Raw genomic sequence first — 27,902 nt, forward strand, 5'->3', positions numbered from 1 at the left:
ATTGGCTCTTTTTCTCCAGCCTCCCACAGCTGAGTGTGTCCTCTGCATGACTTCTTCTTTGGGCCTCTTTGCAGAGGAGAGGAGCCCAGACACCCCGCCTTCCCTTGGAGAAAGCCAGGGTAACCAGAAGGCTCGTCCCAGGAAGCTTTTCCTGGGGGCCCCCCTAGCCAGTGCCTTCATCCCCAACTCCAATCATCCTGCTGGGCCCCTGGGCAGCCTCACCTAGAGGAGAAGGTGCCCATCTGCTGCCCTGGAGGAAAGCAGTGTCAGCCTGTTTGCTGCAGCCAGGTTATGACACAAGGCCCTGGTTCCCATGAGAGGTTTCACAGCAGGCCTGGCCCGGGACACAGGAGGACACAGGAGCAAAACTCTTGCTTTGCGCAGGCAGCTCCCAGGTACCCCCACCAAAGTTTCTGGGTGCAGCACACAAGCCTGTATATTGAAAAAAATTTTGTGTCATTGATGAGGTTTCTACCTGATGCCCTGCACTTACTTTTATTGATTGATTGATTTGATTTTGGCTGGGTCTTTGATGCACCTTGACTTTCTCTAATTGTGGCACAGAGGGCTCCTTGGCAGGGGGATCTTCCTGCCCCGACCAGGAACTGAACCCATATCCCCTGTAATTCTTTCCCACTGGACCACCAGGGAAGGCCCCAGCATGTGTATTTTTTTAAAGCCTAATTCTCCTGTGTAGCTACAGTCGAATGGTCATCACCTGGAGGAGACAGGGTGGAGAAGAGAGCTGGGTTGCAGGACTCAGAGTAAGGTGAGGCATGAGTTGATGGCCCAAGAAGATGACAGCCAAGATGAAGAGTGTGTGATAAGTGTGGATGGTCAAAAGGCTCTGGGCAGCACTGGAGCAATGCCGTGGGGACCACACTGGGGAGACTACCCACTTCCCTCCCAGAAACTTGGAAAGACATGGTGGATAGTATAGATACCTTTGGAACCACTCCTTTCATCCAGTTCCTGGAGGGACACAGGCCAGGGAAAGTTGACTTCAGGGAGGCATGTCCCAAGAGCACGTGACACTCATATGGTAACTCACTACTTGTGCAGGCAGAGAGAGATGGCTTCTCTCCTGAGCTCTGTTCTCCACTTGCTCCGTGAATGAAGGTTTCATATTTTCCATCTGTTAAATGGAATAATAATTCTTGACATCTGCCTGCCTCACTTGGACACTATGAATAGAACATTTTCCCCAAGTGCTTTGGGCTGACGTTAAAAGGAACTTCCTAAACATTAGCGCACTCACTGCTAGATTTTCTTGGACACCAGTCAACTTAAATGGATAATAATAAATTCCTCTGCCTATCTTTGTTGAGAGATTAAAAGAGAGAAAAATCCCACAAGACTTTGGTTCTTGAACCCTCTGCTCTATAAAATCTCTTTTGGGAGAAGGGTCTGAGGATATATCCAGGGTTGTAAGATGGCAAGAGTTGTTTCTAGAATATTGTGGTTTTAAAATCCCCTTTCCTGAATGATATAGACAAAAGCAGTCTGCAACAGGAGGAAAAGAATGGAGTCGAGTTGCTACTGGACTTTGGGACCATGTATAGATATGGGATAGATTCCTAGATACGTGTACTCATTGGCATTTATTTATTTAACCCATAGCAACTTACAGAGTGTTTATAATGGGCCCCCAACCACTAGCCCCAGGTTTTTTGCCACGGTCTGACCCCAGAACCAGCTCTTCCTGGCTGGACCACCCCCCACCCCCGCAGAGTCAGGCTGCCTGTCTTGCACCCCAAAACCCACTCACATGTTCCCTCACTCTCTATGTCTATGGCGAGGGGTGAGGGAACTTCCAGGCAAAAGGAAGTTGTTTTCTGGTCTGTGTGTGGTGTGTATGTGCCTCGGACACACAGAGACTAAAGGGAGGAGGAAGGATAGAGATGCCAATAACCACCCCAATAGCCTAAGATGGGAGTTCCTGGGGGTGAGGTTGTAAAGTCCAGGAAAAATTTCCATCTCGCTAAAGAGTTTGTAAGTATCTCAAGCATCAGGATCTGAATTCCCTTATATTCTGTAGGGCTGTTTACACAACAGGGTTTTGTTGAATGGCAACTGAAGAGGTGACTTACTCAGTGGATTTGAGAACTAAATCATTCACTTTTAACTCCTGCTGGTGTAGACAGATATTGAAGGGGTTTTCTTGTTCTTGCCTCACCTGGGGGCCTGCCGTTCCCTGTCTGGACTAAAAGTGGAAGGCACAGAACAGCAACAAAGACGCAGCCTCTGAAAATTCAATCCCTGTAAATTAACGTTAGGCCTTGACTCATGTCAGTGGGCTCCCACTTGCCAAGGACTGTAAACAGACAAGAGGAGGAACCTGACTGGAAATGCTCCTTGGATCTTGTGCTTCTTTTTTTCCTACCCAGGGGCTTAAAAGCTTTCTCAGCATTTCCTGCATCTTCCATGGCCAGATGGGAACCCAGCACATCCTGGGACTCACCCAAACACAGCCAACCTGTCGTCAGGACATTTTACAAACAAATCCATCCAAGGATAGAATGGGATGTCTCCCAACACAGAGAAGGTGAGTCTCATGTTTGCCAGCAAAGACTGTGCCACCGCTTACTTGGCATGCCATGAAATGGACTCCCACCCTGGGTGATCAATTACACCTGCCAACCAACTTCAAGGGTCTCTTCCAACTTGAGATCCTTTATTTCCTGTGGTTTCAGGTCGGGGGACTATAGAAAGAATGTTGATAAGGCATAGATTCTGACCCCACAAGAAAGGACAAAGCTTTGATAAACACAATTGATTTGGTGTCTGGGCCATCCTAACAGATCCAACATGTGCCAGCTAATCCACTCCCTGGGGCTGAAGCTGGTCATGCAGACACCTGGAAAAGCTTGACCACCAATGGCAGTGACAGCGGGCAGTAATGGCTTCCGTTTGGCCAGTGTCCCTGTCCCTCACGGCTCCACCCCCATCCTTCCGAGCACCTTCCGCATTATCTGAAAGGTGCGCTTGGTACAAAATGTGTGTGAAAGGCGCTCGCATAAAAGTGATTTTATGGCTCTGGCTTGGGTTTGGAAGCTAAGCAAACAGAAAGATCTCAGGAATAAAAGGGGCAATAAAATCATTACATGATGCTTTGAACTCATGCTAAATACCATCTGTATTTCAAGGTTCTCAACATGTCTTACCAACAAGTTCAGAACTGTCTTTGTTGCCCCCTTTAGTGGGTGGGGAAACTGAGTCACAGCTGGGCGAGGGCTGGAGAGCCTGCAGGGTTTGCTTCAAAGACCAGCTCTTTGGTGGCCGGTGGGAGAGCAGTCCCGACCACAGCTTGGTTCTGAGGGAAATGTACAGATTCTGAGCCCTCGGTGTAAATCCTACCCACACAGCACACCTGAGATTCAGCAGCTGGCTGGTTGCCTCTGGAGTTAACCACAATAATATCAGCACAGACCAGCCTTCGTGCTTCCTGTGCATCGGGCACCACCTCTGCTATTTCTCACTGCAGTCCTGAGACGTCGGTATTCTTGTCCTCCTGTGTAAATTGGGACAGTGAGGTATAAGAAGGTGAATGCATTTGAAAGGACCCCCACTGGAGGGCGTGGTGCTGGGTTCTGATCCCAGAGCCTGTACATTAACAACCAGGATGCTTACTTCTGAGAACAAGGACCAGGCCACCATTTTTGCTCAGAAGCCAGAAACTTTCATTTACCTCTCCAGTCTTTTTTTTTTTTTTCTTGGCCGCACTGGATCTTAGTTGCAGCATATGGGATCTTAGTTCCCTTGACCAGGGATCGAACCTGAGCCCCCTGTCTTGGGAGCTCGGAGTCTTAACCACTGGACTACCAGGGAAGTCCATCCCTCTAGTCTTCATCTCAGAATATGGAGAAGGCCAGGGACAGATTCTGACAGGTTTCCCTTAGAGGTCAAGGAAACAGTTTGAAAGACAATGAACAAAGCCATGAGATGAGCCAGACAAGCATTTCTAAAGTCACAAATACAAAGAATCTCCCTCTCAAATGACAAGAGATTGCTGAGATGTTGGAGAAAATTCTAAAGTAGTCATTGCTGGGACTTCCCTGGTGGTCTAGTGGTTAAAAGTCCTCACTTCCACTGAAGGAACACAGATTCAATCCCTGGTGGCAAACTAAGATTCCACATGCCACACGTGGCCAAAAAAAAAAAAAAAAGAGTATTCATTGTTCTTGTTATTTTACTATTTAAAATTTGAAAATTGTCCCATTGAATGTATTTTGATTGTCCAATGGAGAGATAGCTCAAGAGTTACAAAATGAAATACCATGGCCCACGCAGCACCCACCCTAGATGCCGTGGTGCTCAGTCACCCCCTCCTGGTGCACCCAAAGCCCCTCCTGGCCCACAGGGGACTCTGGCTAGCTGCACAACAAACCTGGCTCCCTTTCCTCCTGGGCAAGCTGGGCTCCATTTCCCAGCCTCCCTTGCAGTTAAGTAAAAGCCACGTGACCAGGTTCTGGCCAATGAGATGTATTCTGGCCAATGTGACTTCCGACCAGCAGGCATTTCTCCACTGTCTTTTATCTTTGTCAGTCTCCTGGATGTGAATACTTGGGTGATTGATTGATCTTGGAAGCCACATCTTGAGAATGTCTGAGGCTCCATCAGCCTGGATTCTGAAGGCCTCAGTGGAATAAAACTCTTTCCCCTGATTCCGCTGCTGGTCGAACACAACTGATTTGCTGTTGAGAGTCATCCTAATGAATAAATCCAACACATGGAAGCTATTCCAGTTCATGGGGCAGAAGCTGGTCAGGTGGATGGCTTAAAAAAAAAAAAAAAATGAACTCAGAATGGCTTCAGTGATAGTTACAATACATTATAAAATGTCATAAAATGTTAAAATAACTTGCTTTACCTTAACTAATAGAGCAATTTAGAGATAAGAATCCACCCTCTCCAGACTAAAAATGAAAAATTCTCTATCAACCCCTGACACAGTAGAAAGGAACCTGAGGCACAGAAACATCCCATTATTTTCCTTCTTTGTTGGGTTAGTGGTCTGTGATAAAACTCAACTTCTTCAGTTCCCTTCCTGGATACTCTGGGCTGAGGATGACAAATGGGTTTAGTTTGGAAGCCACCTCCAAATGATTGATAGTTGCTACCTGCACTGAGGATTCTGGGAACACATCAGGAAAGAGCACAGTGATTAGATGTTCTCTGCCAAGTGCGTAGAAAGGGGAGAGGCTGCCTGTGCACTTGCATCAGCAGCCGGCTCCCAACTACCTGTCCATGGGCAGATTCCCTCAGAATCACTTGGGATGCTCGCTCACAATTCAGTCTCCAAGGCCCCACCCTCTCTCTTACACGATTAATGAAACTCTCTGGGTGTGGACCCTGGAAAGCTACATTTTTATAATCTTTCCATATCTTTGTGATAAAGAGGTAGCTTTGAAAGCCATGCAGGTGCACACAGGCACCTAGCCAAGATACTATAAACAGCAGCAAAGACCACCAGACCATCTTCACTGCCTGGAGCTGGGTGACCCTGGGAGAGTCACTCAACCTCTCTGTGCCGCCGTTGCCTCCTGTTTATATTAAGGATAATGATATCACCTTCCTCATAGGGATATTAGGAAGGTTAAATGAGGTTTTGCATAATAAGCATTCAACAAATATTAGTTTTTGTTATATTATCTTCTTTTAAGAGTCTATAATCGTATTCTGCCCACAGGCACTGCCATAGGTAAAAACGCTGTTTTCTAAGATTTCCAGATGCCCTGGACAGCACCACCATCCTGAAAGAGTGTGACAGACAAAGCACATGGGGCTCTAGGGCAGTGGTGATCATCACTGTCCACTCACTGCTGCCTCACGACTGCACCCAGACTGGATGAGGACCATGAATGGGGAACAACCTGTTGAGAAGAGCCTAGAGGGAGGCAAGAGGTGAATACACGTGGATGCTATCTTGGTCATGACCGTGATGGTTACAGTGCCTGGGACAGTAATGCCAGTGATGACGCTGGTCACAGTAATGACCGGAAGAGTGGTCACAATGGGACGTGACGGCAGTGTGCCAACCAACTGTGCTGATGTGGGATCAGGACTGTCAGAGAACAAGGCGCTCCATCTTTCCAACATGAACTCCTCACATTTAAGCTCATCCATATCACGGGACTTCCCTGGTGGCTCAAACAATAAAGAATCTGCCTGCAATGCAGTGGACCAGCCCCAGCTAAGGCTGGCTCTTTTCAGCTGATCAGTAAATACGTGGAAGAACAGAAAGCTAGCATCTTACTGTTCTATCTGCCTCTCCATCTGTGGGCAGTATTTGAGCATAGGTGAGGCCAGGCTCCTGGGGAGGAAAGGACTGCGTGGGTGGTGTGTAGGGATGTTTTGATTGCCTTTTCAAAGTAGAGCCTTGGCCCAGGGTGGTGGTGTCTTGGGAACCCAGGGGACCTTGGCCAGTCCCAGGCAATGGGCTTCAGTGAAGTGTTGCCCACGAGGGACCCTGGGTGGTCAGAAGCCTGGGCATGCCTCCTCCCAGCACAGCCCCCAGAACCACTCAGCAGAAGAGGAGCCAGGAAGTCTGAGCTCAGGCCCCGCCCTGCCATTGCTCCTGGCACAGCTTTGAGCAGATCTTTCAACTTTTGTGACTCAGTTTACTCAACTGCCAAATGGAGATCATCACGTGGCGCTCCAAAGACTTTTGTAATACTGTAATGAGTGTTTATAAAGCACTTTGTAGGAGTTTATGGTTATTTGAGCTAGGAAAGGAATTACAAATTATTCCCGAGTAAACAGTATTTAGAACCTGGATTTTCACCAGTCAACAGGTTTGCCTGGATGTTTACAAGATCATTGTAACCAGACACCCTGAGGTCCCATCGGTGCAGACTGGTTTCACTTGACAAAGTACCTCTCCTTCCTGAGAAGCATGCTATATGCTTTGGGCAGGGGGTCATCTGTGTATATGTCGTGCTTTTTTTGCGATTCATGAGCTAACAGGACAGCTGGCTTCAGAAATGGAAGCCAGACACTCATCTTTCTTTTTGAAATTAATTTTTTAGGATTAAGAGACAATGGAGAACTGTTTGAAAAGCCAACTAAACCTGATTTCTCCCCAACTACATCTTCCAAAGTGCTACGTACTTCTGCTAGAATTTGCACTGCATAGGGTATTAATAGATAATCACTGATAAAGAGATACACGTGTATTTCCTTCAGAAGTTTGGAATACATAGAGTGCTTGTGTGTAGTGGAAAAAAGGATAAAACATGGTGAGTTGCTGTGCCAAGCTATGTGCTTCCCCTTGCCCTGTTTTTCCCTCATTTGTACAACTCTGTTATAGTATAAACAAAGTTAGCATCCTGATAGCAATGTCACCCAGAGCCAGTGTGTGACCAGTGAAGCTCACGTTCATATCCAGCTATGTCCATCTCTGCTTCTGTATTATCATTGTTGCTGCTGCTACAACACCATTATTTATGCTGTGCTGAGCTTAGTTGCTCAGTCGTGTCTCACTCTTTGTGACCCCATGGATGGTAGCCCACCAGGCTCCTCTGTCCCTGGGATTCTCCAGGCAAGAATACTGGAGTGGGTTGTCATTTCCACCTCTAGGGCATCTTCCTAACCCAGGGATTGAACCCAGGTATCCCGCATTGCAGACGGATTCTTTATCAGCTGAGCTACCAGGGAACCCACCATCATCTATACCTCGCTACAAAGTACACAAGCACCCTACAAGTTTCCCAAACTCTGTCCTATTCCGTTAACCATACAATCAATGCTCTCAGCCTCCAAGCAGAAGAAAGCAGGCAGGATGTGGAGGACAAGCGAGAAAGGGAGAGTCTGGGGCAGAAGTTGGGGCTCCTTGGCCTGACTTGGGTTGGTCAGAGAAGTGGTGGGACAGAAGAAAAAGAGCGACTTTCTGAACTTCTAATATTGGGATAGGAGCCAAACTCAGCTCTTGTTTTGCTCTCCATTTCAAAGACCAACCTGATTTTGCAGAACCGTTGCTAACTGCTTCCCTGGTTAACATGAGCCAGGAAGCCAGAAGCTTCTGAGATTTTTCTCCCCCAAAATCATTTCTATGAGGAGGGTCTGGGCTTCCTAACCCTGACCCATCATTAAGAGAATGAAGATGGGAAAGGGGGACGTGTCATGTCAGAAGATCATGTCCTTGTCCACAAATCATTTTTATATCTATGATTGCGATTAAGCCTAAAAGAGAGAGGAGAGGAGATGAACAGAAGGAATCAGGTCCAGAGAATTTCCTACAAACTACTCAGCCTGGTCCTGGAAACCCACCACCGTCTGACAGCGAATTTCCATTCCCATCACAGGGTGTCCATCCAAATCCATTCAACAAACTTTCACTGGAATCCCTTCCCTATGCTACATGTGGTGTTTATACAAGGATGTGAAGGAACCATCCCTGGCCTCGAGGAATTTATAATCTAGAGGGGAGACAGAAAAATGATATTATTTCAGAAAACTGCTTTAAAGGGGAGATGAGTAAAATGCCCTGCGAGAACATTCCATTCTGCTCAGCTCAACCAGACTCCTCACTGCTCAGAAAAATCCGAAAATTCTCAGCTTAAGGTATTGGCTCTTGCCTTCCTGTTTGCCCTAGACGTATGTCAGGTTCCCAGCTCCCTTTGGTTTAAGTCTTCACCCCCTGGCATATCAGGGACACTGCTTTCTCGAGGAAGTCTTTCTAATGCCCCACATTCTGTCTCCTTGGAACTCTTAAAGCTCTTACTTAATATCTCCTTTATGACACCTCTCATTTTTCTGCCCAGTTATTTCCACATTTTACTTAAGCCCCCCTCTCCCCAAGGGCATGCACGTCTGCATGCTAAGTCATGTGAGTCATGTCTGACTCTTTGTGACCCTATGGACTGTAGCCCACCAAGCTCCTCTGTCCATGGGATTCTCCAGACAAGAATACTGGAGTGGATTGCCATCTTGCACAGGGTAGGTGCTCAGTAAATCTTTGTCGGCTTCAATTAAATTCTATTGAAAATATTATCAAATATTATTAAAATATTATCAAAATCATGAGGAAATGTAATCACATCTAATAGCATTAAAAGATTCCTGTAAGAGAGTATTAAGTTTAAAAAACCAGATGAATAAGATAGAATAGATATTAAGGCATCGTTTATGTAAATACAGTTGTGTGTTGTTTCAGTCTGGGTCCTGGTAGGAAGCAGAATTCATTCCATGTTTAGTGAAAAGACCTCATTAAGAGCTGTGAGCGGGGATTTCCCTGGTGGTCTGGTGGTTAAGAACCCACCTTCCAGTGCAGGGGATGTGGGTTCAATCCCTGGTCAGGGAACTAGGATCCCACATGCCACAGAGCAAGTAAGCCCATGCACCGCAACTGAAGAAGCCTGCATACAGCAGTGAAAACCCAGTACAGCATCACCTCCCCCCGCCACCACTAATAAAAAGAACTGTGGGCAGAGTTAAGTGAACAGGTGGGAGAGTGACACCCTGACCAGTCCTGGTGGGAAGCCATTATGGCTCCAAGGGCATGAAGAGCAATGAGGGGGATGGCTGGGCCTAGGCCTAGTTAGGACTGAAACCTCACGGGAGGGTCCAGAGGTGGAAATTGAAATCAGCAAGGACAGAATATCCCTGGGAACTGTAGGCAAGGAACGGTGTTCCAACTTCTCTGCCTGCCACTGGCTGAACATAACAGGATGCCAGCATGGGGTATGCAAAGGAGCCTGGATTCTGCCCTGATGGGCCAGCCTCTGGGCATGAAGCAGGGCAGAGAAGGGCAGAGAAGGTCTGGGGACTCCGTGGAGACCACAGAGGACACACCCAGGACAGGGTAGAAATGCATACCCTAGGAGTTGTGATTATGAAGGACGGTCAGCTTTTCCCTTCTCCCTTTTATGCAATTAAGTCTTTTACAATGAACATGTGTTGTCTCTATTACCAAGGGAAAAAATAGGATTTTTCATTTAACACTCTGACCTTCTAGAAATCCATGTGGGCAAAAACAAAAGAAAGGAAAAAATGAAAGGCATATTTCATGAGTAGTGATCTGGACTTTTGAAATCTCCTTCAAATGTTTTCAATCTCTAACTTGTAAAGTCAAAGTCACGCCTAGCCATTCATGTATTCATGCACTCACTGATGTATTCATTCAGCAAATATGTCCCATGCTGGACCCAGGCAGACACAGCCCCAGATGCACAAAGCCTAACCTCTGGCAGAGAAAATGAAGCATGAATCTACGTGCCAGAGGGCGATGGTCCCCAGGTGACAGATGAGAGGGAACTGTGGGAAACATGTAGGGGTGCCCAACACCCAATGGGTCCTCTTCCCTGGCCCAGAGCGGGGACACGGAGGGCTTTACCCCACCATCACATTAGGTAGTATCCCTGCTTTCCCCCAAGAAGGCCAAGGGCGCAAAACAAGTCAGTGCCTCCCCTTCTATTGGGCTAACTGTCCATACTCAGACTGGATATATGCAACCTGACAATGAACTTAGGTGACACTCACTTAAATATTAACAAATAACCTAAGTGGATAGCAGGGGAGGGAAGAGGAGATAAATTGGGAGATTGGGATTAACAGATACACACTGTGCTGTGCTGTGCTGTGCTTAGTCGCTCAGTCGTGTCCGAATCTTTGGGACCCCACAGACTGTATGTAGCCCGCCAGGCTCCTCTGTCCATGGGGATTCTCCAGGCCAGAATACTGGAGTGGGTGGTTGCCAGGCCCCCCTCCAGGGAATCTTCCCAACCCAGGGACCAAATCCATGTCTCCCGCATTGCAGGCGGATTCTTTACTGTCTGAGCCACCAGAGAAGCCCAACAGATGCACACTGCTATATATTAAATAGGTAAGCCACAAGGACCTACTGTATTGCCCAGAGAACTGTGTGCAATATCTTGCAATCACCTATTAATACAGTGGAAAATAATCTGAAAAAAATATGTGTAAATATATATGTACAACAGAATCACTTTGCTCTACACTTGAAACTAACACAGCATTGTAAATGAAGTATATTTCAATTTAAATAATGTTTTAATAAAAAATCAACAAATTAAATGGGAATTTTACAAACATGATGCCAAGCTGCTGGCCCCCATGAGTGGGCTGTTTCCAGGTCTCATTAGATATAAGCTCACCCTGTTTCTGTCCTTCGGTTCCGCAACCCCACCCAGGATACAGTTCTCTGCTCCACTGGGCCTGATGTTTAAAGGCTCATCATGGAGAAGGCATGTACTGGAGTGGCAACCCACTCCAGTACTCTTGCCTGGAAAATCCCATGGACGGAGGAGCCTGGTAGGCTGCAGTCCATGGGGTCGCGAAGAGTCGGACACGACTGAACGACTTCACTTTCACTTTTCACTTTCACACATTGGAGAAGGACTTGGCAACCCACTCCAGTGTTCTTGCCTGGAGAATCCTAGGGACGGGGGAGCCTGGTGGGCTGCCGTCTACGGGGCTGCACAGAGTTGGACACGACTGAAGCGACTTAGCAGCAGCAGCAGCATGGTATTGGCCTTGGTTTGTCTCTTTATTAGCAGCTCTATATTCTCAAATCTGGGAACTCTTTTTAAACTCCCCCCAAGTTGGCAGACTCATAGAGAATAGTGGTTGTATGTTAAGTATTTATTTCTTGATTGAGAAAATATATAATGACAAAAGTCTATAATGAATTTAGGTATGTTTTCAAGTAAATAAATGTATGTTTTATTAATTATAACCATGTACATATATTTGAAAAACAAGAGCTCACACGAGTGGAGGGTGTGAATTTTTCAGACACGCCAACGCTGGCCTTCATCTGCCAAGCCCCTTGCCAAGCCCTTTCATCTGCCAAGTCCATAAACCTGGAGGTTTGGGGCACTTTCATCCACCATTCTTCAGCTTCTTTATCCCCAGCACCGCAAAAGAGTCTGCTGAGACAGTGAGGTTCATCTGGGGCTGGGGACCTTTGATCAGCCTGAGACATTCTTTAATTAAAATTTGATGTCATGGGAGGGGTGCCATTAAATTGCATTTTTAGTTAAGAAAATCAGTGCCAATGGCAAATGGAAGGAAGGATCGGGGTGGAAAAAAGAGTGATGTTCTTCCCACTTCAAAGAAACAGAAGCCAATTCTGAGCTTAAAAAGCTCTTTTAAGGAGACTTCCCTAGTGGTCCAGTGGTTAAGAATCTGTCTTCTAATGCAGGGGACACGAGTTCGACTCCAGCTCAGAGAACTAAGATCCTACATGCTGTGGACCAACTAAGTCCAGCAAGCCCAGCAAGCAGCTACTGAGCCTGTGCACCCCAACTAGAGTCCATGTGCCACAACAAAAGATCCCACATGATGCAACAAAGATCCCACGTACTGCAACTAAGATCCCACGCAGCAAAATAAATAAAATTTTTAAAAAAAATTTAAAGATAATCGATAAGAATCAAGCCTATCATTCAGCATTTATGTCAGTGATGAAGCTCTATCCCCGCTCTGATGTCACCTCTTTCCTCCTAACTAGTGTCTATCCAGGCCAACTATAATCCCAAGCTAGTAAATACTCACAATCATGTGCTAGAAAAGTAATGAACTCCTTTATCACTGGAGATTGGAAATCCCCTAACTAGACTAAGCCACAAAACATTAATCCATTAAGTGTCTTCATTTAGAGATGATGAGAACTTGAGTGACTTCCTAGAGTCTTATTGTAGGACTTCAGAGGTTTTGGTACCTGGAGTGAAGTAAGATGAGCAAACAAGGTTTCTGATGGCCATTCTGTCCAAAAGTAACTTGATACTTAAGTGTTGGGCACCCTAGTAATTTAATTCAGGATGAATGCAAATCGCTGTTTGTTTTTTGGTACAGGCCTTGCATTTCCTTAAGTAAAAGGCTCAATAACAATCAAGACCATCATAAGTGGGCTTGGAGGCCACAAGGAAGAAGTGGGGAGAGTGGCTGGCTCTTCCAAGCATGGCATCTGCACCATCCTGGAGAGGGTTGAATGGTCCCCAGAGAGATGACCTGTTTCCCTGCCTGAACAACCTCAGACACCATTTCCCATTTATCTTTTCATCTCAAAGCCAGCAAGACTCGGGACTAATTTTCTTTGTCCATTCTGTTGGTTTGGAGATGTTGTAAGAGATCAAATGAATTGTAAGGCAGCTGAGGTCAGGTCCTTCCTGAAAGATATCCCAGAACATATTTGTAACATGAGTTCTTAACTCCAAAAGTTAAAGTTACTTGAGTTTGATATTGTTATTGAACGTCATAAATGGAAATCATAAAGGTAACTCTTAGGTGAAGGGAATTAAAAGATACAAACTTCCAGTTGTGAAATAAATTAGTCTTGGGGATGTAATGTACAACATGGCAACTATAGTTGATAAAACTAATACTGAATATTTGGACGTTGTTAAGAGTGTAAATCTTGAAATCTCATTGAAAGAAAAAAAAATTCTGTAACTATGTGTGATGACAGATGTTAATTAGACTTACTGTGGTCATTTCACAATATATGCAAATATCAAATCATTATACATTTGAATGAAATACATAACAAATACCAAATCAGTTATACATTATATCAGAAATGAATATAATTTTACATGTCAATTATACTTTAATATTTTTAAAAAAGGTAACTTTCTGTAACCTCATTAATGAATAAAAGCTCTAATAACTCAAAGGGCATATACTAATAGTAACATTGGTCTGATCTGAAAACGAAGTCATAACTTTTAAAGCAGAAGCTTCAGCTTTCAAATTACACATTGATCCAGATAAACATATCTATTAAACTGTGTCCTGGTACAAAGCATCTGATGGTTTTCCTGGTGGCTCAGACAATAAAGAATCAGCCTTCAATACTAGAGACCCGGGTTCGATCCCTGAGCCAGGAAGATCCCCTGGAGAAGGGAATAGCAACCCACTCCAGTATTCTTTCCTGGAGAACTCCATGGACAGAGGAGCCTGGTGGGCTACAGTCCATGGGATCTGACACCACCTACAGTCCAAGAGTCAGACAGGACTGAGCAACTAACACTTTCACTTTTACAAAGTATCTGATGTGGAAAGGATGTGGCCACACGCACCCTGGATTGATAGAGAAACTTGCTCCAGAGGAAAAACTGGCTCCCTGGATAATGCACCAAGTTGAAGAGAACATGGATAAATCTCAGTTATCTGATGAGCAAGATTTAGTTAACTCACTAGGAAATGAACGCATGTTTGGAGTATGAACATAGCTAAAGTTTCATTTTCTCTTTTCATCTCTCCATTTGGTCCTTTGCATCAGGTGAGTAACTGCCTAGTTGACTTGGTCACGTCTTCTGCCATGTAATTCTTCATGAGGATATCAGCAACATCAGTGGCTCCCTGAAGTCTGGATGGACAGTGACTCACATTGTTATGTATGCAAACTCATGTTCCACTCCCGACTCCCACTAGTGCTTGTCACACTGGGGAAATGGGTCCCAGATTTCACACGGGGGCTCAAGGAGGAATGAGAGCCTCTTAAGGGAAAGTCTGTGGAACATAAAATTAAAATGCTTTTGGAGTCCCGGCTATACTTCAAGGTGTGGCCAAGAGGGGGAAAGAGTTGGATAGATTCCTGGATAATGGAACTTGTAAGTATGTTAATACATTGGGGAATTGTTTCTAAATGTCATCCAGTAATGCAGCCGTTGCCTCCAACCGCCAAGATAGTAAGTACCAGCATCTCCATGTAACTGAATGCAGAGCCAACAACATACTCGAATTCTCAACAAAACTGCCAAGGACGCTGAATGTGCATGCAAGTGCTCAGTAAATCCTTCTAGAATAGTCTATCCTCTGATGTCCAAGCCAAAGACAAAACCTGTTCCCAGACCTAGCAGAGGTTTTAGAAACTACATGACTATTCACCAAGGAGACGTTGAGTACATTTGCCGGCATGTGAAATAATTGTGATGGAAAGGAATCAATTACAGACCCATCTGCAGGCCATTAATATGATCTGTTGAAAAGGAGGCCAGATTCACCAAGTCAACCCGAAAGTCTAAAAATAGGACTAACGTGAGCCTGGCCCAGTGCGCACGAAGCAATAAAAAGATGCCTACATCTGCTAGATCAGGGTCCCTTGTGCTTCCTCATGCTTTACTACTTATCCTCAGGGGTCATTGAGAATGGAGGCATTTACTTTCTTTCCAGAAAAAGAGAAAGCATTCCATGACGATCGCTATGGCCAAAAATATCATCCTGTGCTGGTGCAGGAGAATAAACAGAGTTTGTTTTCTTATAACATAAATCCTACATGTTCCAAAGATCTCTAAAGAGTTGTATCTTTTTTTTAACTTTTTTATTGGACTACAGTTGCTTTACAATGTTGTGTTAGTTTCTCCTGTACAGCAAAGTGAATCAGCTATACTTATACATTTTGTTGCTGTTGTTGTTTTCTAATTTATTTTTCTAATTGGGGGAAAATTGCTTTACAATGTTCTGTTGGTTTCTGCTGTACAACAATGCAAATCAGCCATAATTATGCATATATCACGTCCCTCTTGAGCCTCCCTCTCTCCCCTATCCCATCCCTCTAGGTCATCACAGAGCTTCAGACTGGGCTCCCTGGATCATATACCAGCTTCTCACCAGCCATCTATTTTACACATGGTAGTTTATTATATGGGCTTCCCCAGTGGCTCAGCAGTAAAGAATCTGCCTGCAAGGCAGGAGACGCAGGTTTGATCCCCAGGTCCGGAAGATCCTCTGGAAGAGGGCATGGAAACCCACTCCAGTATTCTTGCCTGGAGAATCCCATGGAGAGAGAAGCCTGGAAGGCTATAGTCCATTGGGTTGCAAAGAGTCGGACACTGCCTACCATGCACGCATGCCCGCAGTGTAGTTATGCCGACGCTACTTTTTGCATTTGTCCCACTCTCTCCTTTTCCCACTGTGTCCACAAGTCCATTCTCTCTGAGTCTCCATTCCTTCCCTGCAAATAGATTCATCAAAACCATCTTTCTAGATTCCATATGTGTGTTAATACATGAGATTTGTTTTTCTCTTTTTGACTTACTTAGGGTCACTCTTAAGTGGTTCAAAGTGATTCATCTCCCTTGAAGAGATGTGGAAGTTACTAGAACAGCAACTGCCAAAGTGCAGCATAGGCAATGATATTGGGCAGTACATAGATGAATGATTTTTTAAATTAAATTTAATTAATTAATTTTGGCTGTGCCCTGCAGCATGTGGGATCTTGGTTCCCTGACCAATGATCAGACTCTTACCCCCTGTATTGGAAGCTTGGAGTCTTAACCACTGGACTACCAAGGAAGTCCCAATAATCTTGAAGAAGAGTTGTATATATTGTGATGTGTGTTAGAAAAAATATAACTTAACAAACCTGTAACTCCAAGATGTTCCATAGGATTAAGGTAGATCTAAAAATCAGTTGTAAAATAGTAAGCGCAATTCTTCAAATATATAAATACTAAATAAATTGGTAAAGGAGGTATGCAATGACATACACACACACACACACACAAAGGAAATCAGAAGGTAGCACAAAGATGGCTAAAATTGGAAAATATTATTCTAGGACTGAAGCCAGTTGGGTTCCCATGGCTTGGGTCAGTCACATAACACACAAGATCATTTTCACAGCTTTACAGAACACAGAACCACCAAGATCTCTAAGCTCTCCATGACCTTACTGCCTGACTGGTACCTCAGCAAAGTTGCAAGAACCACTTGGTTTTCTTAGGAAAACTTAGGAAGACTTAGAAACTTAGGAAAACTTAAGGCTAACTTAGGAAGTCTTAATTCAACCAGATTGAACAATAGGCAAAAATTCTTTTCTGCTCTAACGTCTCTGGACCCAAATTCCTGAACTGGGAGCACGTGTTCCCAGTGCCCTAGAGATAAAACAAAGATTGTTTAACTCTTTTTTTCCAATTATTCCAATGAGAATTTTATTTTTATCACTGAAGTATAGTTAATTTAAAATATTGTGTTAGTTTCAAGTGTGCAACAAAGTGATTCAGTTATATATACATTCTTTTTCAGATCCTTTTCCATTACAGGTTATTACAAGATATTGAGTAAAGCTCCCTGTGCTATACAGTAGGTCCTTATTTATCTATTTCATATATAGTAGTGTGTATATGTTAACCCCAAACTCCTAATTTTTCTACCCCACTGCCAACCCACACTATCCCCCTTAGTAACTTTAAGCTTGTTTTCTACGTCTATGAGTCTATTTCTGTTTTGTATAATAAATAAGTTCATTTGTAACATTTGTATAGATTCCACATATAAGTGATATCATAGGATATCTGTCTTTCTCTGACTTACTTCACTTATTATGATCATCTCTAGGTCCATCCATATTGCTATAAATGGCATTATTTCATTCTTTTATGGCTGAATAATATTCCATTGTATATATGTACCACATCTTTATCCATTCATCTGTTGATGGATATTTTGGTTGCTTCCAAGTCTTAGCCATCGTAAATAGCACTGCTGTGAACATTAGAATGCATGCATCACTTCAAATTAGAGTTTTCTCTGGATATATGCCCAGGAGTGGGATTACTGAATCATACGGCAAATCTATTTTTAGTTTTTGAGGACACTCCATACTGTTTTCCGTAATGGCTGCACCAATTTGCATTCCCACCCACAGTGTATGGGACTAGGGTTCTGCTTTGCAATTTTGAACCAGCCTGAGGCTACAGGTTCAGGGAAGGGGTTCCTCCAGACTTTTGACACATTATTCCCCCACGGCCTCCTCCCTAACAAAATAAGCAGGAAGTTTTGAAGCAGCTGGTCCATTTCCTGGGATGGTGAGGGTTGCCCTGTAGGAGGCATGAGGATGCACCCATAAGCATTTGCAGAAGGAAGGGGCAGGGGAAGGGGTGGGGGGACTGCAATTTGATGGGGAGGAAACTTGGGGAGTTAACCAGTTCATACAGAGAAAAGAGTTTGATGCCTTTTTACTTACCAGTAAAACTCTCATCTCTGGTTAAATAAACTGGCCATGATGGGAAACCATGTGGCTGTTAAAAGGAATGAGTGTGGACAAAGCTGCAGCATGATTTGGCTTTTATGTAAAAAGAAAGCATTTATACATGCTTGTAAGTAAACATGGAGTATTTCTGAAAGGATTTACCCAAACTGTTAACCATGATTGCTGATCCAAGTCTCCCAAGTCAGGCTGGCAGGGGAGGGGGCACCCAGCATGCGGCAGAAGCCCCACATTGGAGCTGTCTGTGCACTGGCAGTTTTTGCAATGACCTGTATTTCTTTGATGACAGTAGCTTTTCAGATGGTAGCAGACAATGGGAAAATATTTTAAAGCCCATGTCAGTGCCCCAGGAATATTAGTCCATGAGACATATGCTTAGAGTGAGAGGTTCATTTGTATTTACATAATAATCACAATACATAATCCATATTACATAATAATCATGATGACATACTTGTCTTTACATAATAATTATACAGAATGCAGGTTGCATAATAATCATTATGAAACCTTCAGCAGAAGTACAGGCACGGACAAAGTATTTGTAATCAGGAAGGGATGAGACTGAATTGCCCTTGCTCTTCCCAAAGTGAGCGAGCCCCTCACTCACTGGCTGTAATCACCACCGCGGCTTGTGTCAAGCGCTCAGCTAGTCTTATCCCAGACATTAGCTCTGATCCTCACAAGAACTCTCGAAGATGGATTCTGTCTCTGTTTTACAGAGGAGGAAATTGAGGCTTCAGAAGGTCAGCCCATCACTGTGATAGAGAAACTTAAGTGTCCAGTAGCACCCACGTTCTCCTGTCCGCATTATAGAAGCCTCAGTGGGATTATATCTCCCAGCTCAAGGAAATGGAGTAGAAGCGATTTCAGGCTCACAGGGTGAAATGTACCCTCTCCCTCACCCTCTAGCTTGTGCAAAGGTCTCCAAGGCCCCGGCGTATGGGAGAGCTGTAGCTAGAAGGAGTCTAGCTCCTCAAATCAGCACCCGAGGGGAGTTGTCCACCACCCTGAACAGGATATAAACATCAGTGTTGAGGACCTGAAATCTGAGGGTTTATTTGCTACCTCTGCGAGAATTCCCCAAACAATAGAACTGCTGAAATGTAGCATCAGATACCATCCAGTCACAGTGGATAGAAGGTCGGGCCAGGATACCAGAGCCATTGGCCTTCTAATGTGGACACGGGTTCCATCCCTGGTCTGGGAACTAAGCTCCTACATGCCTCGTAAACTTAAATTGTTGTTGCTATTTAGTCACCAAGTCGTGTCTGATTCTTTGTAACTCCAGGATCAGCAGCTCACCAGGCATCACTGTCCTTCACTATCTCCTGGAGTTTGCTCAAACTCATGTCCACTGAGTCGGTGATGCCATCCAACCATCTTATCCTCGGTTTCCCCCTTCTCATATTGCCCTCAATCTTTCCCAGCATCAGGGTCTTTTCCAACAAGTTGACTCTTCACATCAGGTGCCCAAAGTATTGGAGCTTCAGTTTCAGCATCAGTCCTTCCAATGAATGTTCAAGGTTGATTTCCTTTAAGATTGACTGGTTTGATTTTCCTGCAGTCCAAGGGACACTCAAAGAGTCTTCTCCAACACAACTTGAAGCATCAATTCTTCTGCACTCAGCCTTCTTTATGGTCCAACTCTCACATCCGTACAAACCTGAATAACTCTATGCAAAAAAAAAAAAAAAAAACCAGCAACAACAACTGATCATATCTGGCACCGCATACAAAGATTAACTAAAATGGACATAGACCCAAAATGTTAAACATAAAAAGAATTTTTTTAAAAAGGTATATGTACTGATAACCCTTCAAATCAGAAGAAAGAAGCCAGTGGAGGAGAGAGGATTCAAGTGGTCACAGGTGACTTTGGGAACACATTGAGAGCTGTTCACTAACGCCTGCTCTGCTGGATGGCACAGTGTTGGGGGAGAGAGTGTGCTGGTGATGGACTTCACATCTGTGTGAAGACCAAGCCACCTCCCACTTCTACAAAGACGGCAGGGCTGGCTGGTGGTCAGAAAACAGAAGTGAGGCTCAAACCCGAGACAAATGAGGAACTGTCAAGTCAAAAGCAGAGTCCACTGGGGAATGAAAGCCGTGTGCTTATGTGGCAAGCCTGCAGAGAGGTGCTTGTCTAATATTTTCCAAGACCTAAGCTTTTTTTTTTTTTTTTTCAAAATCCTATACAAGGAAATGTTACACAGAGGCCCCGTTACAGCAATTGCTTCACAAATGTTGCATCAGTTTTCTGGGGTAATATTAGCATTTAACTCTACTAGAGAACCAATACAAACATTCTGAAAACTCAAGCAATTAATTTCCTTTTTCAATTCTACATAATTCATTGATGTATCAATAAGATCCTATGAAATTTAAGAAGAAAGGTAATCAGTAATATTATGTTAAGATGAAATGATTAAAATTTTTTTAAATGAAAAGATTTTTTTTCCTATTCTACTTTTTGAAAGAGCTAGAATAGGTTGGACTATTTTTTGATTAAGTAGCATGAGTGCATTTATCAATGGTATCATTTTTCTGATTTCTAACAACATTATTCTCTGTACATTGATAGCCTGACAAGAGAATGTTTCCCTTCCATTTGTAGGAGATATTCACACTTTATCCCAGGCTGTCTTCTGGAATGAGAATATAGCAGAGATCAGACCAGCCCTTGAGGAATGTATATTCTGGTGGAATAAGTAGTGGACCCCATCAATAGAAGGTTGGGCTTGAGAGTTTGGGATTAGCAGATGCAAACTATTATATATAGGATGGATAAACAAGCCCCTACTGTACAGCACAGGGAACTGTATTCAATATCCCGTAATAAACCATAATAGAAAAGAATAAAAAAAAAAAAAAAGAAGTGAACCCAAGAAAATGAGTTCTTTTGCTCAGGGCAGTAAGCTGCCCAGAGCTGACTCCTGCTCAGCAGACCACGCCCACTGTAAATTACACATTTCACTGCATAAACAAGTGCCCCAGAAATACAGCTGGGAAACTTGACCCGGGTCAAGTTTCAACTGACTTTAGGTCTTTCCCTAAGCCCAGTGAGGGCTCCCAGCACACGACAGATCTCAAATAGAACAAGTGACTCAAAAGCAGTTGGTGAGATGGCCCTCTGGCAAGTGTCTGATTGGCCCCAGTGGAAAGCTGTTAGACAGCTCAGCTCAGAGCCCAAGTCTGGAGGGAATCCATAGGGCCTGGTTTCTGGCAGGCAGCTGGGCTGAAGGAATAGCAGGTCTCTCTACATGATCACACGTGAAGCCCTGGGAAACGCACAGCCTAGGGACCCAGCAGGCTTCCTGCAGAGCCAAGGCTCAGGCCCACCTGCGAGCCTCTGACCTCACCACACCACCACCCACGGAGGGAGGCTGTTCGGTGTTTCCAGGGAGTAGCAGTCTCTTAAGCACTACAACAATGTCAGCAGACTTGAATTGATTAATATCACACACTGTGATGGACTCTTCCAAAAAAAAAAAAAAAACGGTTCTAAAACAGTTGAGCAATTGCAGAGCCGAGGGCATTAGGAAAAGTTGACTATCTTACACCAGGCCAGCCAAGTAGTGAATCAGTCAGGGACAAGGCTGAGATGTTCATTTTTGTACAACAGGTTTCCTTCGATTAAAAAAGTAATGGGTGAAGCAGACAAAAAAGGACAAATACAACATGATTCCACTTGTAGGAAGTACCGAAAGGAGTCCAGTTCATAGAGACAAAAAATAGAAGGGTGGTTACCAGGGTGGAAATGGGGAGTTGTTATTTAATGTGTACAGGGTTTCAGTTTGGGGAGATGACAAAGTTGTAGAGATGGATGGTGTGATGGTTGCACAACAATGAGAACGTACTTGATAACACCAATAAATGGCTAAAATGGTAAATTTATGTTATGTCTACTTTATCATGCACACAAAAAGTTGTGGAACTAATTGTGATTTTTTTTTTTTTTTGGGCTGTTCCAAATGTGGGATCTTAGTTACCCAACTCAGAATCAAACTTGTGTCCCCTGCATTGGAAGCTTGTAGTCTTAACCACTGGACGACCAGGGAGGTCCCTCATTGTAATTCTTTAATTAGATCATTTGACAATTAGTTGGGTCTCATTTAGTACTTTCTTTCTGTATATGTACTGGCCTCCCCACAAGGCATTGTACCTTGGGATTCCTAAGGGCAGGGACTATTTATAATTTACCTTTTTAGACCCACAGAACCCACAAAACCTGAAGGAGCATAATACTAGATAGATGTTATTTGAACCAAAAAAAAAAAAAAAATGAACAACCAGAATTCCCTCATTGACAAAGCTCATAATACTGCATGGTGTTTTTTTCTAAAAAGATGTTCTGCTGCTGCTGCTGCTAAGTTGCTTCAGTCGTGTCCGACTCTGTGCGACCCCATAGACGGAAGCCCACCAGGCTCCCCCGTCCCTGGGATTCTCCAGGCAAGAACACTGGAGTGGGTTGCCATTTCCTTCTCCAATGCATGAAAGTGAAAAGTGAAAGTGAAGTCGCCCAGTTGTGCCCGACTGTTAGCGACCCCATGGACTGCAGCCCACCAGGCTCCTCTGTTCATGGGATTTTCCAGGCATGAGTACTGGAGTGGGGTGCCATTGCCTTCTCCGAAAAAGACGTTCATAGAATAGTAAAAACAACAAAACCAGTAAATATTATTGAATGTTTTGCATTCAGAGTAAATAAGGCTTTTAATCCAAAACAACCAAAAAATCAGTTGTACGTCAAGAAAATGATTTTTTAGCGAATAGCAGGAAAAAAACACAAGAAAAAAGTTAAGTATATATATCTAGTCATATCGAAAGTTTCCTACCTAAATTACCCATGTAGCCCTGGCTTTAATGAGAAGTAAAAGTGTTGAATGCATGGATAAATGAATGACTTTCCTTCTTGGTCCACAGGGCTGTATTTTCCCTGTCTGGCTATCAGAGCATTCCACGCCATGAGCCTTTCAGGTCCTTGGAGAGGTACAGGAACCAACTAATATCCTTCCACTTTATATATCCCTTTCCTGGGTAGCTCCCTTCTGCAGGGTGAGACAGGAAATGATCACCAGCTGCCCTCCCAGCTGACTCAGCCATGAAAGCTTTTATAGGAATCTGTCTTCACTTCTCTGGTGCTTCTTTGGGTGAAGACTTTCTCATTTTCTGATAAACCAGATCTTGAAGGGGCTGAAATTTTTCAACAGCTAAAGGAAGAAACAGCAGAGAGAAATCCTGGCGTTATTCGAAGCTAGAGAGCATGCATGGCACAGGGAACCGAAATGCCTCTCTCCTCCTGTTTTCCCTTCAGTGCTGAGCAACCCTCTCGGTGTCCTCAAATTCCTAAGATTTTTTTAAGCATCTCACATTTTGATACTAAATAAATCCAGCCATTTGTGCACTTCAGTCATTTTTAGCAAAGAGTAAGTACATTAGCTGTTTTCTTTTCAGAACAAAACCAAAGTTTCATCTAAATCAAAGCCACCTTTAAAAATAAGAAGCACTTTCTTATAAGTACAAAACAACCACCTTGAATTTGGTCAGGGTTCCTGGCCTGCTTCATAAGATGTTTCTAACATCTAGAGAGATGTCAAAATATGTTATCATAGTGAGAATGCTTTTTCTGAGCTCAGAAATTCAGAATGACAGGAGCTATCATTTGTGGCAATATCATGAAGGAGAATCTAACAAAACCTCCAGCCACAAAATACCTAGATATGCCTACAGAAATAACAAACATGGTTTTAAGAGTGAGGCTGAGATCAGTGCAGGAAATCCCTGAGACCAGAGCAGGCTGAACACCAGAGCAGGTGCTGACAGTTCGGCTGCCCCGGCAGTGGGAGCTCTGGCAGGGAAGAAAAGTTGTCTTGAGTTTCATAACCACAGGCCACACTTCACACAGGTTTGCATTTAAATTCACTCACCTGTACAGTCTAGGAATCCCAAACCAACTAAATAACATAAGAAGAGTCCCAATCTCATTCTATCACAGGGGCATTTGGTAAAGCAAATGAAAAACTTCTCTATCGAAACAGATCCTCAATCTCTGCCACACAAAATCCCCAGAGTGAGAATTCTGTGAGATAGAACCACACAATCAAAAACTACACAGTGCTTTAGGAAATATGACCACGATTCCACCAAGAACCAGAGTTAAGACATACAACAGCAGACAGTATAAGACAGCGAATCCCAGGAACCTCAAGAACATCCCGATAATGAAACTATCAGAAAGAGGCTGGGTATTATGGCCCAAATGTAAAAGAAGTAAAAATTATCAGAAAATAATCAGACTCCTAAAAAAGAGACCAGACATTTTTGGAAAATGACCAAATATAACTTCTAGAAATGAAATGTATATAATAAAAAACAAAAACTCGATGAATGGTTTTAAAGATCAGGTAAGATAGCTGAAGAGAGAATTAGAGAACCAGAAAATGGTTTGGAAGGAGATTACCTAGAGGACAATGCAGAAAGAAAAGCAGTTTTAAAAAGAAGTTAAAGACATGAAAAGTTCTAGCATGGATCATATTGGACTTTCAGAAAGAAAAAAAAATAGGTCAAGAGTCAATATTTTAAAAGCTAGTGGCTGAGAATTTTTTAAAACAGGATGAAAATCAGGTTCAGGAAGCAAAATTAGGTCACACAAAGCAAAATTAGATACACAAAACTAGACACATTGTAAGGAAAAACTGCAAGGGGCAAAATCAATCAGGGGGGAAAATACTTTCAAAGAAACAAGTTAGTTTGGCAGAAGACTTTTTGATAGCAACAATATAAACGAGAGGTCAGTGGAAGATTCTCAAAGCACTGAGATATAGACCAATCATATTTAGCTTGGAAGTTAAAATAGCAAAGAAACAAACCAAGGCTAAATCACAGATCATGCCTAGGTTTAGTCATAAGTTATTTATGTAGGAATAATGGATTTCATGGCGGATGAGCTCTTGATCCAATGATCTACTGTCACCAACTTGAAAGTTTTAATAATTTTTGAGCAAGATCTGTGTGGGTCTATTTTTCTCAGGGCCCTACAAATTATGTGGTTGGTTATGTATGCAGGTCCTGAGGACCTAGTACTATTTAGAAGTAAGCAAGCAGCATTCCATATGACATGTGGTCAAGTTCATTAAAACAAAACAAACATGCAGAAAAATCTAGGTCTTGTATCTTGAAAGACAGAAAGAAGAACTTACGCAAACATATTTGATGGGATTTATCAACTACAAGTGCTCAAGTCCCTTGCACATGAGGAGGAGAGGGGGAACCAGGCTCTATCAGGGACCAAACCAAAACAGAGTAAGCACATCACCAAAAAGCAAACATTTGTTAAGCCAGGTAACTTGCACAATGCACCAAGGAGCTGAACAACAACAATAAAAGAGGAGTGGATAGACTTAGAGCTGGTGTCTCTAGAAAGGAAATCATCTTTCTCAAACACATGGATGGAAACACTCATCAGTATCATTGGAAGTCCCTCCTCTAACCCTTCAAGTTACAAGGGCCTTGTGACAGGTGGTGATGAGGAAAAGCTGCTGTAAAAATGTATCTCGAGGGACTTCCTTGGTGGCCCAGTCGTAAAGAGTCCACCTAACAGTGCAGGGTATGTGGGTTCGATCCCTGGTCAGGAAACTAAGATCTCACAAGCCTTGGAGATCATGCTTGCTGCAAGTAAGACCCAACACAGCCAAATTAATTTCATTATTTTTCTAAAAGGTATCATGATGGATTCCATTGTTTAATTATTTTATTTTGGTAGTGTTAGATTAATTAAGAATCTTAATTCTAAAAATGCAATTCTGTGCTGCATTGATATATGATGGGGGCTTCCCAGGTGATGAGGGCAGGAGAAGGGGACATGAAGATGAGATGGTTGGATGGCATCACTGACTCAATGGACATGAGATAGAGCAAACTCTGGGAGACAGTGAAGGTCAGGGAACCCTGGCGTGCTGCAGTCCATGGGGTTGCAAAGAGTTGGACATGACTCAGGGACTAAAAAACAACCACAGTCCAGGTGGCTCAGTGGTAAAGGATCCAATGCAGGAGCTGCAGGAGACACGGGTTCAATCCCTGGGTCAGGAAGAACCCCTGGAGGAGGAAATGGCAACCCACTCCAGCATCCTTCCTGGGATAATCCCATGGACAGAGGAACCTGGACATCTACAGTCTAAAAGGTAGCAAAGAATCAGACCCAACTGAGCATGCACGCAGAAGAGTCTGATAATATTAGAAGATGCCTAAAGCAGGAAAAAGGAGCCATACTAGTATGAAAGTACCTGATTTATTATTTTTTCAAAGATATAGGTTTATGGCCTTACATGATAATGGGTTCTATCCATTAAAATAGTTTTTCAATATTACCCTGACTTTGGAAGAAATAGCAGTGTTAATTGGTCTATTTGTACTATATTTGCAGCCATCTTGATCCATTAGACCAAAAAAAAAAGTATCAAACATCTAGGAGAAAGTGCCATATTTAGGACTAAAAATTCAGAGTTGCAAAATAGTCTTGTAGTATCAGAATTAAAATGGAAACATTTCATCTGCAGTTTTTGAGGTTATGTGGGGTAGGATGGAATTAGATGGCAAGCCAAAGCGAAGTAGAAGAAGACAGAAAAAGATGGAGACCGAGAGAGGGAAAAGAAACAGAGGCAGAGAGAATGATGGCTTCAGTTCCATACTGGGTCATGGGGACAAATTTGTAGTGGATTCCTAAAAAGGAATTACCTATGACTGTTCCAGTTGAGATAGAAAGTGAAGATTGCCTAGGAAATTAAATTAATGAGCATTTGTAAAGAAACTAATTGGATATAAGTAATGATTTCCTTTAGTGAGTCATTCTCATACTGGGAGAGTACAGAGTCTCCTTTGGAAGTCTTTCAGAATAATTTAACTCTTCAGTAGTCCAAGACACTATTCACAAGCTGAGATGTATATTCAGTGTGGCACAGTGTGGAGTGGAAAACGAGGGCAGAAGCGAAGGATTCAGAGAGGGCTCTCCAATCTCACTGCACACACACATCCCCTGAGTCGATCATCCATCTACTCCCTCTTTCCCTTCATTCCCCAAAGAACTCCCTAAAGATGGCTTAGTTTCTTTCTCTCCAAGGACAAATTATGATGGAAGATGGAGAAGACATTAGTGCCTGGCAGGATTCAACAGGAGATGTTAAGGATTAGAACAAGCCTAAAAACATCAAGAGTCTTCTCACAGTGGCCTCTGCCCCAATTCTTAGATTCTTCTTCCTCCTTCAAAGATTCCTCCAGATTGGCTTTGATAGTCAAACATCCTCTCCTTCCTCTTTCAGCCTTTGTGGGGCATCTTTAGTAAACAGTGGCACTTCTCTGAGCATGCGCTTCTCTGTGTGCTTTGGGAATGTATATTTTGAGGAAATTGAAAAAGAGAGAGAGAATGTGCTTTTGCTGGTTTCCCATGTAAGCAAGGCTCAGGTTTAGTGGTGCCATGCTTGTTGGTTTTTAGCCAGATGCCCCTAGATCAACCACATGAGTGGGTGTGCTTTTGTCAAAATGAGTATCTCACCATAGCCAGTCCAACAAATTGGACTTAATTAAAATCCAAGGTAAGCACACTGAAAAATGCTAAGAGGAAAAGGAAGAGGGCAAGATGAGGTCAGATGGGTCATGATGACAGTGAAGACAGAGGGAAGAAAGGATAGCAATTTCCTGACTCTTCCTAGAAGAGTCACTGGCTAATAGTGACTGGTGAGAACAGTGACCCAGGGACAAACATGCGGCTTAGGACATAGGAACCAAACTTTCAACGTCAAAATCTTTAAAAGCTAAAAGAGGCATTTTTCAGACATGGTACAATAGAGGAAATTTTTAAACACTTCTAGAATGTGGCAGGTTGCAGGTAGCACAACTGAGCTCTCGCGTTTATTGTCTATTTAGTGTATTTAGTGGATATGCGTGTTACATA

Source organism: Bison bison, unplaced genomic scaffold (genome assembly GCF_000754665.1).
Source record: "Bison bison bison isolate TAMUID 2011002044 unplaced genomic scaffold, Bison_UMD1.0 scf7180017864462, whole genome shotgun sequence".
NCBI classification, from domain to species: Eukaryota; Metazoa; Chordata; class Mammalia; order Artiodactyla; family Bovidae; genus Bison; species Bison bison.